This window comes from Alosa pseudoharengus, unplaced genomic scaffold (assembly GCF_046254945.1).
Source record: "Alosa pseudoharengus isolate Yale_2024_CS ecotype anadromous, Long Island Sound unplaced genomic scaffold, YU_APseudo_1.1 YU_APseudo_1.1_scf_1, whole genome shotgun sequence".
In the NCBI taxonomy this organism is placed as follows: Eukaryota; Metazoa; Chordata; class Actinopteri; order Clupeiformes; family Clupeidae; genus Alosa; species Alosa pseudoharengus.
Window position 1 is genome coordinate 53898486 of NW_027468564.1, and position 20855 is coordinate 53919340.

Here is a 20855-nt window from a genome sequence, read left to right on the forward strand (position 1 = left end):
TAGCAACAGCCAATGGGGTATGTGGACGGCCGTCCGGCCAGACCTCCAGGTGGAAATGCTGAATCTTTATCTGATCTGCGATGACCGATGACTCGGACCAGAGCAGTCGAGCTGTACAAAATTGGGGAAAAAAAGTGATGAGAGATTATTTTTCAATAAGTGATCATTTGAATTGTGTTGAAAAGCCTACTGCAAATTTTTATGAATCCATATTTGTGTTGTTACAGGAAAATTAAATCGACATATAACAAAAAATTTGGTGAAATGTCATTTGTATGTTGTCTATCATCTTCGTTCTTATCACGTCTTTAAGTTGAAGCCTTTGGGGAGCATTTTAGAAACACGGGTGCTGTCCTTGACAACTGCTGTGATATGATGACAAATCACATAATTATCATCCTTAATCATTATGACCGTGAAGTTTAATGATATATGCTCAACCTTAACCTTATGCTGAGAGGTTCTAACAGTAAACAATGAGTAATCGCACAAAGCAGGAAGTGAGAATTATTCCATTGACAATGTCCATGATTAGACCACTTCTCACATTACATCATCTTGTTATAATTTGATATTAATGGCAGTAGCCATTTCAGTCTTATTGGTGTGGAGTTCAACACCGTGGCATGGCTCCCATATTAGAACTAAGGACATTAGATAATATGTAGGGCTCTTTGTACATGGTCCATTGGAGAGGAGGCTCACAATGTCCATTATTAAACCACTTCTCACATCACATCATCTTGTCATAATTTGACATTAATGACAATAGCCATTTCACAAGCCAATTTTAGTCTTATTGATGTAGAGTTGAACCACTGTCACATGACTCCCATATTAGAACATTAGATAATATAATGGGGTCTTGTGTATGGTTCTTAGAAAGAGTTTTCGGTTACACTTTACTTCACAGTATTGACATAAGAGTGACATGACAATGTCATGAATGTGTCATAAACAAGTCATAAACGTTTATAACATAATGCTTCTGTTATTAAGTGACATTCGTTTTTTCTCATAACAAGTTAGGGTTAGGGTTAGGCTTCATGTGTCATGACCATGGTCATGACAGTGTCATGAGTTCATGACAGTGTCATGTCACTCTTATGTCGATACTGTCAAGTAAAGTGTTACAGAGTTTTCTTAAATGTTCCACTAGAGAGGAGGCCGTCTTGATGACTCAGCCTCTCAGTCTGGCCGTCGTCTGAAGGTAAAGCGGCAGGATAAGGCTGCCAATATTTCAAGAGGCGACTTAAATCTGCTAATCCTCATGGAGGAGGAAGGGGAGACCTTGGGTGAGTTTCTCATCATGCAGGGAAACAGGTGGGTGGATCATGGCTGTGTGGATTCTGGGAAAGAGCGTGGATCAACACAGTTATCTCTCTCGGAGGCCTCCCTGTCGTATGACTGGTAGGATAAAGCTGCATGAATGTCAAGGTGAATGGTGTTGTCCCAGACAGGCAATATATTTTTTTTTCCTTTAGTCACCTCAGATAAACATTACTGAAGCACACTAATGTAAAGCTTGACTTGATAAAAGCAACAAAAAAAATAGGCTTACAGTATTTAGGAAAATAGTTTTCCACTGGATTTGTGAATGATCAGTCCAGAAGAAATGATAATTTCTTTAATCAACTGAGAGACATTTTTGATGGGTTGACTTCTTTTGATGGGTTAACTTCCTTTAAAGACCTAAGGAACACTGTTTCTCATTTTTATGACTGTGGCAGGCAGTGTACACAAAGAGGTTCTGCATGCTCCAGGGAGAGTTGTTGTGTAAAAGAAATGTAGTAGGCCAAGGCTGTTGTAGTGTGCAGAGTGAGTTATAGAGTAGAGTATGAATAAAATATGTTATTCCCATATATATCAAGATATATTTATATAATTGCATTCCCTTTTAAAATATTCAAGGCCATGCATAAATCAACAAATTATCGTCATTCACAGCCGGGCTAATTGGCTGCGGGCGCACTCTGGGGGCTGACCGCGTGGAGCGGGGCTGACCGACTGCTCGTGTCACCAGCTCGCTGAGGTGTGAACTGATTACACATCACCATGAAATCTGCTCCCGTGGACTGCAGACTCAAACTGTGCCATGGCAATTGCAGAGAAAAATACTCAGGCTTTTTTGTGGGGGTCTTTGTGCAGCTATTTCCAAGGTTCACAAAGGGGACCTGGGAAGGCAGGATCAGAAGAAAATCGTTCCTAAATCACCCAGTAATGCAGCGCAATCCTATAAGAAGTGTGTTTGCTGAAGCTTTGGAGTACCGTTTGTAGAATGTGATGGTGGGATTCAGGCTGCAGCCATGTGAAAGGCCATAGCACCAAGTGATCATGTGTGCTGCTCGTCCTGGAGTGGCAGGGGAGTAAAGGGTTAAAAACTCAGGACGCCTGTCTGCAGAAAAGACCACAGAAAGCTTCTCGGATAGGATCGCCCTAGACAGAGATAAATTATCATCATTATTAATTCATTGGAGAGTCTTTCTCTCTCTCTCTCTCTGGCCGAGGTGACTTTCAAACTTTGATGAAGGGAACCATCCTCACTGGGCGTCTTGTTTTGCAGTTGAGTCCATCAAAATGCCAATTTTGCAAAAAAGAGCCAGAGTCAAGGACAGAGCCATGAAGAACGGGGCAGAACTGGATAGCTTTCATTTGCCCACAGGCCACCTCATCCTGAGGCGGTTATCTTTTTTTTTTTTTTTGCTGTTTTTTGCGCGAACGGCAGGTAATAACTTTTGCACCGACATTTGAGGTGGTTTGGGCTGAGGGTGACCCACCAAAACATAGCTTGGCCGTCCACTGTCAGCACAACGTGGTGAAACCAGAGAACCATATCACAGCTATGAGGCGTCCTTTACAATGTCACAGCAGTGCTGAGCAGAGACACTAAAAAAAAGTACATAGCAGATTGTTCCGGAAGCGCTACATTTGAAAGAATGCTGAATCTCGTGATGAGACTGATTAACCTGTCAAAGCTCGAGAAGAGAAGGGAGACATGATGGAGTGGACAGAAATAGCTTGTGACACCTGCACCTTGGAAACAGTCTATAGGGCTTAAACGAGCTCAGCGTCGCTCTGTCCATAATTAACATCTCAGCTGTTTGACCTCCCTTTGAAATATGCATGAGTTATACATCAGAGACTGAGCTGAGCTGAGTTTAAAAATGTGAAATTGTTCACATGATTAGAAGTTTTAATGCAACACACAGTATGAACGTCAACGTGTCCATCAAACTGGTTCCATTATTTGTTGCACTGCACTGTTTGCATGAAACTTGTAACCAAGTTAGATTTCATTTAGTGGTTCGGTTTTTTTCTCTCATTTTAGGTTTTCTGTTGTTTGCTATTCAGCAGAAATAGTCTTTGTGCTCCCTGCTGATTGAAAGTTCTGAAAGGACTAAAAAATCTATGCAGAGAGTGTTCTCTTTAAGTAAAAAAATAAAATAAATCTGTCTCTTTGTTCTCCTCTATTTTGCCAGCCATTCTGCCCCATTGACAGTCTGTTGTTTACCTTGAATGACCTGTGGATCTGCTTGTGAAATCTGTGCTCCATCTCTGATCTCCAAAAGAAAGTGTGGACACTGAAGAGAGGGTGGAACAATACCCTGGGCTCAAATCAATGTGGAAGCCCGTAAACAACCTCAGACGTATACAACTAGCGAGCTCGTCTCTCATCAAACAGTAAATAACGTCAAAAAAGTCTCTTTTCCCCTTCTCTCCCTCTTCCTTTGTACTCACTCTCTTCTTTCCCTCGTTCTCTATCCTCTTATTCTCTCATTCCACATTTCTCTACTCTCTCTCTCTCTCTCTCTGTCTCCTCTCTCGTCTTTTCATCAGCCTCTGAATAGTGCTGTGGTCCGGAGCGCTGTTCTCATATCCGCTCGGCGTGTTTGGTTTTGTCTGCATCTTTCCCCCCCCTGATGGTTCTTTAATTAAGCGGCGGCCGGCGTGGCACAGCGCCGGGCGCCCGGGTGGCCCCGCCCCACCCGCGCGCCCGAGAGACACTGGGGGCCTGTGGATTTCTGGAATGAGATTTTCACAGCTATTGATTTCTATCTGTCAGTTCTGAGGCTGCCCACTGCCAAGCACGGAGACGAAAGGGATCGGGGAGGGGGGAGGAGGAGAGGGAGGGAGGGAGAGGGGGAACGAGAGAGAAAGAAAGAGAGAAAGAGTACCAAAGACAAAAAGAGAGAGGCTGAGACAAATGGGAGGGTGGATGGATAGAGAGGTGAAAAGAGGAGAGAGGACAAATATGGATTGAGTGGGAAACCGGGGGAGGAGAAGGAGGGAGTTGGCGTCAGAAACTATTGGTTAACTGTTGATTTGTGTTGCAAACTTTTCTGGTGCAATATGTAGTTTTTGATGTCAAAAAGACATGCTCAAAATGTATGTTTGCAATATTAACTATGTAAGGCAAGAATAAATGAATGTCTATTTTTTATCCTGCAAAATGTTGACAAATGCATTGAACCACCCAAAAGAAAGAATCAACACAGTAGCATTATTAAGTTATGGCCTCTGAAAGACATAAACTAAAAAATTTTTTTTTTTAAAAAGCAGAAATTACATATTGCTCCTACAAAAGCACAGCTGCCTGACAACTATCTTCATGTGTTTACTTAATAATACTAACTTGTTTGTAGATGTAAATTTATATAAACTAGTGCAGTGCCCGTTCAAACATGCTATTCCTGTAGCCCAATTACATGCCTGCAGGTAGGCCTGCTTTAAAAATAGGATGATAGGGAAAAACATAATTCCAGGTAAGCATTCAATAATGAATAGGCCTACAGATAATATAATAATATAATAAATGTGAAGTGAGCAGAATTTAAGCATGGCTGCATGTGACATTTTTTACAAATCAAAATGACATAATCCTAACAGCTGTTTTGAGTCAAGGCTATATGCTTAGCCTATTGAATAACTTGATGATAGAGAAAACAAACCATTTTGTGGAATGATGCATCATATGGACTTTGCAACGGTGTGACTCAAAAACAGTCTCTGGTGGCCTATAAGTGACATCACACTCTGTCTGCCACTCGTTGCTTGTCGCTGGTTATGCTTTGCATGTGTGGCATTCTGAGACGTTCTTTAATTCGGGACCATTATCACTCGTTTCAATTTAGGACCTTGCAGTTGGAATTGTCGTTTGTTTATTCAAAGTCTAAAGACAGTCCAAAGTAACCTGGGCTATTCATAAGTGACATCACACTGTCTGCCACTCGTTGCTTGTCGCTGGTTATGCTTTGCATGTGTGGCATTCTGGGACGTTCTTTGATTCGGGACCATTATCGCTCGTTTCGATTTAGGACCTTGCAGTTTGAATTGTCGTGTGCTTATTCAAAGTCTAAAGACAGTCCAAAGTAGCCTGGGCTATTCGAAGTGTCCGCTTATTGCACATCATTTTTTTTACGTCATTTTGAAGAGCCACTGCATATAGCCTACCTGTGTGTGTTGGCATGTTGGCGTGTTGTTGCAAAATCCGTGGAGTTATCTTGCACTCGCTTAAGTTTTTACCCGTGTAACCTACACTGATCCAATTCTGCCAAAGCCCTGCTTCTATCCTCACTGGTAGCTTACAGTCCTACAGTGCTGTGTGGGAGGGGGTGTGGCTAGCGGCGAAAGCCAATGCGTGCTTCTTTTACCGATATAGGCTATTTAACGATATCTTTTGCATTTCTTATTCAAACAACGTCAAATTCGGCAGTGCACTTACTCATGTCCGTAGCAAGACACCTGCCAATCAGTCTGACAAACGGTGAGCGAGATATGCGTGCCACAGACACACACACACACAGACACACAGACGCTTCTTGCTTTATAGATAGACTAGTGCAGTGCCCGTTCAAACATGCTATTCCTGTAGCCCAATTATATGCCTGCAGGTAGGCCTGCTTTAAAAATAGGATGATAGGGAAAAACATAATTCCAGGTAAGCATTCAATAATGAATATAGGCCTACAGATAATATAATAATATAATAAATGTGAAGTAAGCAGAATTTAAGCATGGCTGCATGTGACATTTTTTACAAATCAAAATGACATAATCCTAACAGCTGTTTTGAGTCAAGGCTATATGCTTAGCCTATTGAATAACTTGATGATAGAGAAAACAAACCATTTTGTGGAATGATGCATCATATGGACTTTGCAACGGTGTGACTCAAAAACAGTCTCTGGTGGCCTATAAGTGACATCACACTCTGTCTGCCACTCGTTGCTTGTCGCTGGTTATGCTTTGCATGTGTGGCATTCTGAGACGTTCTTTAATTCGGGACCATTATCACTCGTTTCAATTTAGGACCTTGCAGTTGGAATTGTCGTTTGTTTATTCAAAGTCTAAAGACAGTCCAAAGTAACCTGGGCTATTCATAAGTGACATCACACTGTCTGCCACTCGTTGCTTGTCGCTGGTTATGCTTTGCATGTGTGGCATTCTGGGACGTTCTTTGATTCGGGACCATTATCGCTCGTTTCGATTTAGGACCTTGCAGTTTGAATTGTCGTGTGCTTATTCAAAGTCTAAAGACAGTCCAAAGTAGCCTGGGCTATTCGAAGTGTCCGCTTATTGCACATCATTTTTTTTACGTCATTTTGAAGAGCCACTGCATATAGCCTACCTGTGTGTGTTGGCATGTTGGCGTGTTGTTGCAAAATCCGTGGAGTTATCTTGCACTCGCTTAAGTTTTTACCCGTGTAACCTACACTGATCCAATTCTGCCAAAGCCCTGCTTCTATCCTCACTGGTAGCTTACAGTCCTACAGTGCTGTGTGGGAGGGGGTGTGGCTAGCGGCGAAAGCCAATGCGTGCTTCTTTTACCGATATAGGCTATTTAACGATATCTTTTGCATTTCTTATTCAAACAACGTCAAATTCGGCAGTGCACTTACTCATGTCCGTAGCAAGACACCTGCCAATCAGTCTGACAAACGGTGAGCGAGATATGCGTGCCACAGACACACACACACACAGACACACAGACGCTTCTTGCTTTATAGATAGACTAGTGCAGTGCCCGTTCAAACATGCTATTCCTGTAGCCCAATTATATGCCTGCAGGTAGGCCTGCTTTAAAAATAGGATGATAGGGAAAAACATAATTCCAGGTAAGCATTCAATAATGAATATAGGCCTACAGATAATATAATAATATAATAAATGTGAAGTAAGCAGAATTTAAGCATGGCTGCATGTGACATTTTTTACAAATCAAAATGACATAATCCTAACAGCTGTTTTGAGTCAAGGCTATATGCTTAGCCTATTGAATAACTTGATGATAGAGAAAACAAACCATTTTGTGGAATGATGCATCATATGGACTTTGCAACGGTGTGACTCAAAAACAGTCTCTGGTGGCCTATAAGTGACATCACACTCTGTCTGCCACTCGTTGCTTGTCGCTGGTTATGCTTTGCATGTGTGGCATTCTGAGACGTTCTTTAATTCGGGACCATTATCACTCGTTTCAATTTAGGACCTTGCAGTTGGAATTGTCGTTTGTTTATTCAAAGTCTAAAGACAGTCCAAAGTAACCTGGGCTATTCATAAGTGACATCACACTGTCTGCCACTCGTTGCTTGTCGCTGGTTATGCTTTGCATGTGTGGCATTCTGGGACGTTCTTTGATTCGGGACCATTATCGCTCGTTTCGATTTAGGACCTTGCAGTTTGAATTGTCGTGTGCTTATTCAAAGTCTAAAGACAGTCCAAAGTAGCCTGGGCTATTCGAAGTGTCCGCTTATTGCACATCATTTTTTTTACGTCATTTTGAAGAGCCACTGCATATAGCCTACCTGTGTGTGTTGGCATGTTGGCGTGTTGTTGCAAAATCCGTGGAGTTATCTTGCACTCGCTTAAGTTTTTACCCGTGTAACCTACACTGATCCAATTCTGCCAAAGCCCTGCTTCTATCCTCACTGGTAGCTTACAGTCCTACAGTGCTGTGTGGGAGGGGGTGTGGCTAGCGGCGAAAGCCAATGCGTGCTTCTTTTACCGATATAGGCTATTTAACGATATCTTTTGCATTTCTTATTCAAACAACGTCAAATTCGGCAGTGCACTTACTCATGTCCGTAGCAAGACACCTGCCAATCAGTCTGACAAACGGTGAGCGAGATATGCGTGCCACAGACACACACACACACAGACACACAGACGCTTCTTGCTTTATAGATAGACTAGTGCAGTGCCCGTTCAAACATGCTATTCCTGTAGCCCAATTATATGCCTGCAGGTAGGCCTGCTTTAAAAATAGGATGATAGGGAAAAACATAATTCCAGGTAAGCATTCAATAATGAATATAGGCCTACAGATAATATAATAATATAATAAATGTGAAGTAAGCAGAATTTAAGCATGGCTGCATGTGACATTTTTTACAAATCAAAATGACATAATCCTAACAGCTGTTTTGAGTCAAGGCTATATGCTTAGCCTATTGAATAACTTGATGATAGAGAAAACAAACCATTTTGTGGAATGATGCATCATATGGAATTTGCAACGGTGTGACTCAAAAACAGTCTCTGGTGGCCTATAAGTGACATCACACTCTGTCTGCCACTCCTTGCTTGTCGCTGGTTATGCTTTGCATTAGGGCTGTAACGATTTACGATTCGAAACCGAAATCGCGACATTCATATCCACGATACTGTGTCGCGGTGTGAAAAGGCAGAATCGCGACACACCCTTTCTAGTGTTTCACGCAGTGCTTTGCAGCTTATGCAGCCGCAAAAGCAACCCACAACTCCCGCTTTACTTATCAGTAGCCTACGTTGTCCAAAAACAAATAAATAAATAAATAATAATTTCATACCTCACCTTGCTTTCATTGTATATGGAAGCATATGAGTATCTTTATTCAAATGAGAATGCAATCTGCAATATGCAATTCAAAATGACATTACATTATGCAATTGCCAATTCATTATGTAATTTAATATTGCAATTTGCAATAATTTCCAACAAATTGTATTTTAATTTGCAAAGTGACAATGCAATCCTAAAATCAATTTGAATAATTTTGGTTAAAAAATAATCATGGATTGAATTGCATTCCATTTTGCCATGGTACTTCAGTCTCAAAATTCAAATGGCAATTCCTTTTGCTTTTCAATTTTCAATATTCAGTTTAATCATGTCAATTCGTTTTGCAATTTAATATTTAAAGTGCAATGTAGGATTGCATTTTTAAAACATATTTGGCAAAACTGTCAATGCCAGCTTGAAAAGATTTTGGATTATTTTGGGCAAAACGTTTTGCCATCGTTTTGAGGCATTTTATTCAAATGGAAAAGAAATAGCGCCCCCCGTGATTGCATTGCACTTTGGTCACGCTCTTTGTGTTGCAAAATTCAAATGGCCATTCAATATGCCAAACGCATTGCAATCTGTCAAATCTCTCGTCAAGGCGGGAACTAGGCTACGTCACTTCCGTGTTTACGTCTTACCCAGTTAGTGCTTGCAATGGAGAAGTTTGCAGCTGCACTAAGGTCTCTCGCTGATTATGTAGAACACCACCGTGTCAACGAGTCTGACTCAACGGACAGATTACTGAAAATGGACGACAGAGTGGGCTATCTAGCCCTACTTGTCCGATTTGATGTCAACCTGGTCCGTTCAAAGATTTCTGAGGCCTTACAGCTAATGGGCGCTAGACGGTGGGGAGACCTTCTGTGGATACCACTGGAGGGAATAGAGGGTTACCTCTCCTATTAGGGAGATCGCGGAGCTCTTTGGAGTTCACAGGACAAGTAGGGCTAGATCGCCCACTCTGTCGTCCATTGTCGTTAGTTAGGCTAAAACTCACAGCCTTTCCTTGCCCTGCTCTCTCTCTCTCTCTCTCACACACACACACATACACACACAACAGAGACTCCCCTCCGTGGTCTGGCTAGCCTCATAAGCAAACCGGGGGGTGCGGTCGCTCCGGGCCCACGTTTGGCCAAATCTATCTCGCTGAATTGTTGTATACGATGCTTATTTGTAGGCTACTAATTGCTGGGGGGAGGGATGCTACTAAAGTTGCCGCTGGTTGGCAAAGTTATCAGCAGCAACATAAGAGCCTTAATAATGTAAGAACACAGCTGGGTCTCGCGGACACTAGGCCTACTCGCGGTCACGGTTAACATTATTCATCAACTGTGACATGATATGTTTGCGGCGCCAACACCCCCCACCCCCCCAAAAAAAAAATGTGCCCCCTTGAAAATCGCAAATGCCCCCTCTGTCAATGTACTCTACAGCCGGGTCTGTCGGCCAGAGACTGCAAACTCCTCCATTGCAAACGCTAACTGGGTAAAAACAGAATGTCTAATAAGACATTAGCCCGTAGACGTTAACACGGAAGTGACGTAGCCTAGTTCCCGCCTTGACGAGTGACTTGACAGATTGCAATGCGTTTGGCAGATTGAATGGCCATTTGAATTTTGCAACACAAAGAGCGTGACCAAAGTGCAATGCAATCACGGGGGGCGCTATTTCTTTTCCATTTGAATAAAATGCCTCAAAACGATGGCAAAACGTTTTGCCCAAAATAATCCAAAATCTTTTCAAGCTGGCATTGACAGTTTTGCCAAATATGTTTTTAAAATGCAATCCTACATTGCACTTTAAATATTAAATTGCAAAACGAATTGACAGTTAAATGATGAAACTGAATATTGAAAATTGAAATGCAAAATGAATTGCCATTTGAATTTTGAGACTGAAGTACCATGGCAAAATGGAATGCAATTCAATCCATGTTTATTCTATTTTTTAACCAAAATTATTGGAATTGATTTTAGGATTTCATTGTCACTTTGCAGATTAAAATACAATTTGTTGGATATTATTGCAAATTGCAATATTAAATTGCATAATGAATTGTCAATTGCATAATGTAATGTCTTTTTGAATTGCATATTGCAGATTGCATTCTCATTTGAAAAAAGCTACTCATATGCTTCCATAATTGTAGACTATGTGTGCAACTTTACCAAACAGTAGAAGTAAACCACCTCTCCTTGCCCCGCTCTCTCTCGCGCTCCCTCCCTCTCCTGCTCAATGAACACGCGCGACTTAAATAAAACATTCACAATCGTGAAAGCAAGGACGCATAGACGACTAGCTAAATTACTATTAAATCCGCTTAGCATCATTAGCATGCTGCACATATTTGTTTAAAACTCTTGCATTGAAGTTGACTGATCATCTCAATACCAACGTTTCCCAAAAGGGCCTGTCCCAAGGAGAACAAGTATTACCTTGAAACTTAAACACACATGGGGAAACTGAACAGTCCAATCAGTAGACTATGATAGGCTAAGCTATATGCTACTTTGTTTACAATATTTCCAGGCTTCAACCAGACAGCTGAATTAAAGAGGTAGAGTTGTAATAAAAAAAATAGTAGGCCTAGGCTATAGGCTAATCTGCATAAAGTGTGCTGTCATAAATATCAGTCATTCAGAAAAATATTTTTATATCAGGATATAAAATAAAAAAGATATTATATTGTAATCCTCTGGTGTTCTAAGGGAGGCTATTAAAATGTTATTTAATAAAATGCCCCCCCCCCCCCCCCCAAAAAAAAAAAATTGAGATTCATATCGAACCGTGGGTCAAAAATCGTGATACAAACCGAATCGTGAGGTTGGTGTATCGTTACAGCCCTACTTTGCATGTGTGGCATTCTGAGACGTTCTTTAATTCGGGACCATTATCGCTCGTTTCAATTTAGGACCTTGCAGTTGGAATTGTCGTTTGTTTATTCAAAGTCTAAAGACAGTCCAAAGTAACCTGGGCTATTCATAAGTGACATCACACTGTCTGCCACTCGTTGCTTGTCGCTGGTTATGCTTTGCATGTGTGGCATTCTGGGACGTTCTTTGATTCGGGACCATTATCGCTCGTTTCGATTTAGGACCTTGCAGTTTGAATTGTCGTGTGCTTATTCAAAGTCTAAAGACAGTCCAAAGTAGCCTGGGCTATTCGAAGTGTCCGCTTATTGCACATCATTTTTTTTACGTCATTTTGAAGAGCCACTGCATATAGCCTACCTGTGTGTGTTGGCATGTTGGCGTGTTGTTGCAAAATCCGTGGAGTTATCTTGCACTCGCTTAAGTTTTTACCCGTGTAACCTACACTGATCCAATTCTGCCAAAGCCCTGCTTCTATCCTCACTGGTAGCTTACAGTCCTACAGTGCTGTGTGGGAGGGGGAGTGGCTAGCGGCGAAAGCCAATGCGTGCTTCTTTTACCGATATAGGCTATTTAACGATATATTTTGCATTTCTTATTCAAACAACGTCAAATTCGGCAGTGCACTTACTCATGCCTGTAGCAAGACACCTGCCAAGTTTGTAATCAGTCTGACAAACGGTCAGCGAGATATGCGTGCCACAGACACACACACACACACACACACACACAGACACACAGACGCTTCTTGCTTTATAGATAGATGAAGCAATGTGACAACATGTGTGTGGAACTGTTGATTGTCTTAGAGTAATTGATTGGAAACTGTGACAATCTTTCTACTGTAATGTAATGAGCCGAGTAAACAAGGCAAAACATGAAAAGAAGAGAAACTCGCTAATTTGCATCAGCTCTTCAACCTTTTCTCTCCATGGTCACCCAGGACTCCTTCGTTCACTCCCACACTCCTCTAATGTCATCGCTCTCTCCTTCCCTCCCTCCCCTCCTCCACCTGTTTTTTCCGTAGTGTTTGTTCCTCTCGCTTCTTGTTCTCTGAGTCCTATATTTGTTCCCCGGAGTCTAATTTCCACTATCTTCCCAAATGTCATTGTTTACAGAGAGCTTTCTGCGTATTTGTTTGTGGGGTTTTTGTTGGAGTTGCTGTTGTTGTTTTTTTTGTTGTTATTTCTATTTGTGCCGTTAATTACAGGCTCGGCGTCTTAACTAATACAGTCCTCGACCACCCTCAGTTCACCTGCAGCAGCAGGTAGACAATGAGAAAGTCTGTGAACGGTTTATTCTGCGCTCTACTCCTGATGCTTCAGCTATTTAATGATGTGTCGTAGGATGTTTTTGTTTTTATACTCATCTGGCGTGTGAATCGATGCATTGTTCTGGCATGTGTTTTTGTTTGCGTTTTAGAACATTCACTTTTTCTTCACCCTGCTCTCCTCTATATTCTTTGTACTTGAGAATTTGTATGTGAAGAGCTAACAGTGGCTGCTGCCAGAATATCCATGCCTGAAAGTCAACATTGCATATAACTGCATATAACATAAATAAATGAACTGTATGGTATATAACTGTGGAAATCTAGCCATGACCCCCAAATGACCTTTTCTTCTCACCCATTTGGTATTCCTGCCCTCCTCCCCCAGTGGCCTGCAGGCTTCCATTCTACATTGCCTCTTGCATTGTAAAGACACAGTGAGCTACAGTGCTCTGCTCATGCATGGCATGTCCCATACTGGTCCAGTTCTCTTCTGGCCTACTATAACAGTATACAGTACAATACACTATAATCTGTAACTGTTTGCTATTAGAAGAATGTGATAAAACATGCTGGTCCATCCTTACCCTGTCAACAGCAACACAATGTAACACAAATGGGCCTCACTTTAAGTAACAACATAAAGCTACCATAATGCAACGGGTTTATGCATGACGGTTGTCCTACAGTACTTCATATCTATGGGAAGATGTCGGTCATCCCCTTCCTTCCCCAACTTTCTATTTTAGCCTTTTATTGTAAGAAAAGAGCTCCAACAAAACGGGATTTTAAAGTTGCTGAGAAACACAGCAAAAAAGAGTATGTATTTCCCTCTCTACCCTCTACATGGTCGCAGTAGCACTTCACTGCATTTCCCATTAAAATTATCCTCCAATTTACACAGATTTCTTTGCATCTGTTCAGCTAGGATAAGACTGTGTGTGTGTGTGTGTGTGTGTGTGTGTGTGTGTGTGTGTGTGTGAGAGAGAGAGAGAGAGAGAGAGAGAGCAGAGTGTGTGTGTGTGTGGTCTGTGTGTTCACTTGTGTGCTTGTCCTCAGCTTGTTATATGTATATATATATACACGACTGAGTTTGTTTATCCCTATTAATTCCACGCACGGTTGGCTTTGCACGCAACTTGGCAGGCGCGGAGATACACCTCACCGGGATTAGCAGCTCACGCTGCGTCATTGTTCCTCTGGCGGCCGCGTACGCCCCCCCCACCCACCCACCCCTCCCCTCCACCCCTCCACCTGTGAGGGGGCCTGGGGCCGGCATGTACTGCACAAGGATTGATTCCCTCATTCTGCCGACTTTTTGTCAAATGCAGGAGCGCAACCTTCCAGGACCTCCACGAGAATGGAAGAGACGGAGGAAGAGGAGGAGGAGGAGGAGGAGGGGGAGGAAGAGAAGGAGAGGACTGTGTGCTTAAATAATGCATGAGTAATCTGACCAGCCAGCTAGGGGCATAATCGACTCCGCCACAGCAGAAATGTCTGGCCTGAATTAATAAAGTTGTGTAAATACGACAAATGCTCAAATATTTAAAGGGGGGAATTGATTGGCAACTCACCCTGGGGCCAAGCAGTTGTCCTTCTCCTCCCACTAGTCTCCCTTGTCCTCTCTCTCTGCCTCTCTCTCTCTATCTCTCTCTCTCCCTGTCTCTCTCTGTTTCTCTCTCTCTCTCTCTCTGCCTCTCTCTCTCCCTGTCTCTCTATCTCTCTCTCTCTCCCTGTCTCTCCCTGTCTCTCTCTGTTTCTCTCTCTCTCTCTCTCTGCCTCTCTCTCTCCCTGTCTCTCCCTGTCTCTCTCTCTGTTTCTCTCTCTCTGTTTCTCTCTCTCTCTCTCCCTGACTCTCTCTCTCTCCCCCCTCTCTCTGTCTGGTCTCCAGGCTTGCTTAGGCTGGACGCACCTTGTCAGAATCAAACAGAGCATCTCCTCAGAGGGCCCGAGGCCTGGCCAATAAACAACGCCCGCCGGCCGGCTGCAGCAAATGACGTACCGTTTCACAGCAGCACAGAGCACAGAGTACATCGTTGACGGCTGGTGAAAACACGACCGTCAACAACAACACCCTTCAGTGGTGCCTTTGAAGGATGCAAGAGCAGGACGGATGATAAAAGGGATCAAATCTTCCACCGCAGGATCCAATCGCTGAGCAAAGGCACCGGAGACAAGCGATTCAACACGCAGCCAACAGCTACACAATGCTGTGTGGTCTTCAGGCTATGTGCAGGTACACATGCATCAAGGGAGATAAAGGAAGAGAGAGAGAGAGAGAGAGAGAGAGAGAGAGAGAGAGAGGGAAAGAGAGAGAAGGGAAGGAGAGATAGGAAGAGAGAGAGAGAGCGAGAGAGAGAGTAGTATAGAGAGAGAGAGGAGAGGATGATTTCAAATGGCTTTGAAGACAGCGAGGCCAGGGGCCTGCCTGAGCAGAAATATGACTACATCGATTTTCACCGCCTTGAGCACCAGCACTGTCCATGGGTGTGGTTGAGAAGGGGGGTGGCACAAGAGATACTCACACACACACACACACACACACACAAACATGGTGAGAAACGGTGTGCAAAAACTGGAGCGAAATATACGGCACAGAGGGAGAAGAGGATGCACCGTATTGATCCCTGCGAACGCAGAAGCCAACAAATATGCAATCAATAACACAAGAGCTGTGATCACCGCAAACATAGCCCTAGGCCTCCTGGACCAGCAGCAGCAGCACTGCACCAGTCACAAACAAATGAAATAAAAAAGAACAGGTGAATGGCTACACTACACATAGAGATGTTTCGAGCTTTTTAAAATTACTGGGATGAGGGAGATTTCACCCCCCGGGATTTTTTTTTTCCAATTCTGGCTGCTAAACACACCATTTTAACGCAATTTGGGTGGGACAGAAATGCCTTTACAGAGCAAGCAGCTCTGGCCATATCGGCTCTGGCTCACGTGACGTGAACATTGCTTTAAATGCATTATCGCTTCACTACCCAACACGCGAACAAGGAAAAGAAAAGAAAAGAAGAAAGCAATGTTGTGACAAAGTTTACACCAATCATCTTCTAAAGTAGCCTATCCTTATGTTGAGATGTCCATTCTCTTTGCCCTAAACATAGGCTATCTTTTGTGTGAAGCATGTTTCAATTAAGACAGTACACAAGATATTTTTATTGTTGTAATATTGAATAATTTTCATGAATAAAGCGTTGAAAAATTATACGCACAGTGCGTACAGGAAGTCAATCATCATTTTCAAAAACTTCAAAAACTTTTCACACGACCAAGACTAAACTCACACAGACTTTTCAAGCAGCCATATCTATTGAGCAGTAACGCACACATTCAAAAGCGTCTCCATTTCCTTAATGACCTCTACCTCCTCCCACACATCTACAGCTCCATTCTTCTCTCTCTCTCTCTCTCTCCCTCTCCCTCTCTCTCACTCTCTCTCTCTCTCTCTCTCCCTTTCACTCACCATGAAAAGCTGAAGCTGTGATTAGCCCACATGGTGGGAAGCACAGCCAGGGGGCCCCTTACCAATCAGCTCAGTTCGGCCACACAACGGGCCACCAGCAGGACCCCCCGCATGCACACACCCACACATCGCACACACACACACACACACACACACACGCACACACAGACCAGATACCCACCCACACGCAGACCAGATACCCACACACACACACACGCACCACACACATTCCGCTGCCACTGCCGGAACCCTGGCTGGCCCATGGCGTGGATGAAGAGGCTCTTTGAAGGTGATAGATGTGTGACAGTCTGCCTCCGTTCACTCTTCTGAGCCATGGATGTCTGGATCAACCTTGAACCTGTCCCCATTAGTCACACAGGGAGCATAAAGGCATGGGGAGGAGTGCTGGAACGAGAGACAGAGAGAGAGAGAGAGAGAGAGAGAGTACAAAAGAGAGAGAACAGAGTGAGAGAGAGACATGAAGACAGAGTGCTGGAGAAAGAGAGGGAGGGACAACAGTGTGAGAGAGAGAAAGAGAGAGAGAGAGAGTTAAGAGAGAGAGCTATTATTGGAGCCATAATGCAGAACTAATGAGTGTTCTCAATGACTTTGGCCCCAACACCTGGCCAAGCAGCAGCAGCTGCAGCAGTGTGGTGGAGATGTATGGGTGAGAGTGAGCTACACAGAGATGGAGATGGGGAGGAGGAGGAGGAGGAGATGAGGGAGAACAACGGAAAAACACAGGGAGAGAGAGGGGAGAGTGGGTGATAGAGTGAGAGTCAGAAAAAGAGAAAGAAAGGAAGGGAGAAAGCAAGAGAAAAGGATGGGGATGGAGAGAGAGAGAGAGAGAGAGAGAGAGAGAGAGAGAGAGAGAGAGAGAGAGAGAGAGGAAGATATGTGTTTAAATGGTCTGCTGCAGCAGAAGGGAGCTGAGTGCCAAGCAGGGATCATTAAATGGCTGGTGTGAGACTTCACAGCCTGGGCCTCTGGAGACGGACGCAGCTCGGTAACAAGCTCCTGCGATTTGCACACTCATCCCTACGCTTTGTCAAAAGTTTTTATCTATATTTGACTCCAAATTCGAGGCGGGTTTAACAAGCTCCGAGGCCATTAGACCCAATGAGGAGGCATCTGACGTGCCTCGAATGAGACAGGCAGAGAGAGGGAAGAAGGAAAGGAGGGAGAGAAGGACAAAGAGATGGAGAGATAGAGAAAGAGAAAGGGAGGGTGAGAAGCCTGACACATTCTGTGCTCCTTAACCTTACAGAAAATCAGACTGAATTTGCTGCGAGCGGACAGCAGTGAGAATGAATAGTCAGAGAACAGGGCAGACCCCACAGCGCTGCTCATTGTGGCCAGTCCCTGGAGTGAGGCATTTAACCTGACATTTTAATCACAGACTTATTGCATAATGAATGAATCTCACTGATACCTATGCCCCTGTGTCTTCCATGCTAATATATTCACTCAAACGTGGAACCACGTTGTTAACATGCTACTAGCGAGTCGTCAAGGTATTACAGCAGTGGTCCCCAAACTTTTTCTTCCGAGGGCCAGCTCACTATGCCTGGCTCCAAGAGAGGGCCAGAGACTCGGAGTAGTTCTATATCAGTAACCATAAATAGCTTAGCGCTGTGAACAAAGGCAGTCTACCTTAGTTGAATATTTCATTACATTTAATCTATAGGCTATTGCAATTTAATACCATTGTTATCTGTGTTTATATTGCCATCATGCCATATCAGTGTAAAATGTAGCTCAAATGAAATAATAATAATAGCACTCAAAACTATAAGCATGGAGTCCCAAATTTTGAACTCTGAACTTTGCATACTCTACTCAGCTCAAGTTGTGAACAAGCAATATCCTACAAATAATTTAAAGTTCTCAAACTATGAGTTTTATGAAGTGGTGGCAGAAACATCTGAAATGACCACCATTCTAACTTTCACTCACCTGATGAGAACTTTGTGAACTCTGTATGAACATTTGAACGAGTGAATAAAAAATATAAATAATTATACCAGAAAGTTCCAGAATTATGACTTGAATAGAAGTAAGTTAGTTATTAACAATTAATTGATACATTTTTAGAATACTTTGAGCACTGATGCAGTCAGCAGAGGCCTCTTACATTGTTTGCAGGTAAGCCTACTATACATTTCATTCCGTTTTCGATGGCAAACGCGAAACAGCGCCAAAACAACCACTATTGGACAAAAAGAGTATTACACGTGTACTGTTAAGACCCGCCATAGAGAATGAATGGGGAAATTGCGGAGGTTATAGTTTGACGATGTCGTACTCCCGTGCGGGCCGGTTGCTATATACCACGGACATGTTTTGGGGGGCCACCCAAAATGAGGTGGCGGGCCGTATCCGGCCTGCGGGCCGTAGTTTGGGGACCATTGTCATCATGAGCATTTGTTTGGGGACCATTGTCATCATGACCATTTGTCATCCCTAATTTGATGTTCGTCTACCGGTTGGTAAGACAAAGTCTACCAATTTATCATGCATGCAATCACAACGATGACTGAAGAGGTGAATTCGCTTAACAGAATCTGTCTGGACTGAAGTTGGACAGAGTCATTTACGAATCACCAGGATAAATTAAAGTTGAGGTGTGAGGAGGGATTTCTTTGTTGTTGGCTCTTTTCCGGTCTGTCGAGAGCAACCTACTCAATAATAATAAAGAATTGAACAAATCTGGGCTGCAGCAGATATGATGTGCATATATGAATATGAGAACTGCACGACTGACCACTCGCCTGAACACTCGATCTTCCCTAATAAACCTGGCCCTATCACATATCATCATTGGTGCATTAAAGCGTAAGTGGTGCGGCCAGAGAAGAAGCCTGTGGAGTTTCAACCATATCCATGGTGGGCTTTGCAATGAAAGTGTTAGTTTTGGAGAACAACAGCTGGTCCCACTCCACTACGCAGATGCTTAAGAGCTGCTCCCCCTCCGCCGCATGTCTTTTTGTCATCACCAGTGGCACTGGTCTGAAATATTCATGGCAGCAATGTGAAGCTGGGAAATAGAATCCAAGTTAATTAATAGGACAGGAGAGATTGTTATATTTTTGTTGTGTGTGGTAAGAGCCGTCCCCCCGCCCCCCCTCCTTGAGTCCCTCGGGGATTTGGAGTGCAGGGGCAAGCAAAAAAGAGAGAGAGAGAGAGAGAGAGAGAGAGAGAGAGAGAGAGCTTTGATCTTTGGCTCGGCAGAAAACACTTGCTCCGGAGGCGCAGCCGTCAGCCTGGGAGAGACACCAGAGCAGCTCAAGGAGGCGCAGGGCCCTTTGAAGCCGCGGCACAATTGCTCTCCTGCAGCACGCCGCTCACAAATAAACGCCCGCGATTCAGCACAGGCTCATTTTACTACACACCGAGAGACACCTCAGTCGAACGCGCGGTCAATAGCCGAGACAAGAAAACCAGTCAGCAGTGGAGGACGTGAAAGAGCGCTCTGTCCAGTTTGATGAGCTAGATGATTCTTTTACGAGTGGATGTGTTCAACAGAGATTATAACGTATAGTATATTCAATTGATAACCACAATCATAAACTCACTGAGCTCTGTTCATTATAATTGTGTAATGGGATGTTAAGCTGTAATGGCTGCCTTAGAGAGGTTCAGCCATCAGTGACTGGGCTGCATGTGAACAGTTGGATAATGTCATCTACATACACTGCTTTATGAGACACCGCTCTTCAGGACCGTGGAACTGGGGCTAAAAGTGAGACTGATTAAGGGGCGAGAAAAGTCTGGAATATGGGGGAGGGGGGGGACATGGGGGCCCATCAGGACTGCCTATGCATAGGGCCCAGGGTCTTGTGCTACGTCCCTGCCTCTCTAAACCTATTTTTGATGTGAATTGCCACCAGAGACTCATCTATACAGTGTGTGTCCCAGAGATGCACTGCATGTTGAAATAAGAGCGGCTTCTGATTCTGTGAAGGTGATGTGAGGTAAGCTACTGGTGACTTGCAAAAGGTGAAATATGCAGTTCTGTCTGCTGTGCAGGTCTACCTATTAAGTATGCATAAATGCTGTGTGTTACGAGCCCATCAAAATATATGAAATGGTGCAACATAACATACAAAGGCCATAGAGAAGCGGTGACGGTGTATAACAACTTAATTTAGGATTGTGGTTTGACATAAACGGAGCATGGTGGTACTAAAGCAACTAAAACAGAACAGAAAGGAAACCCTGACCACACATATCTGCGGGGAAATATAGATCTTGCCTGACTCCCGACCAGAAACAAAAGACATGGTTTGTTGTGAGTCTTCCGGGTCCGCTTACTGCTGTGCTGAACTAAACCTAAACTAAACAGTGTTGGGCAAGTTACTTCAAAATCATAATGTATTATGTATTACTTATTACTGTCATTTCAAAGTAATTTGT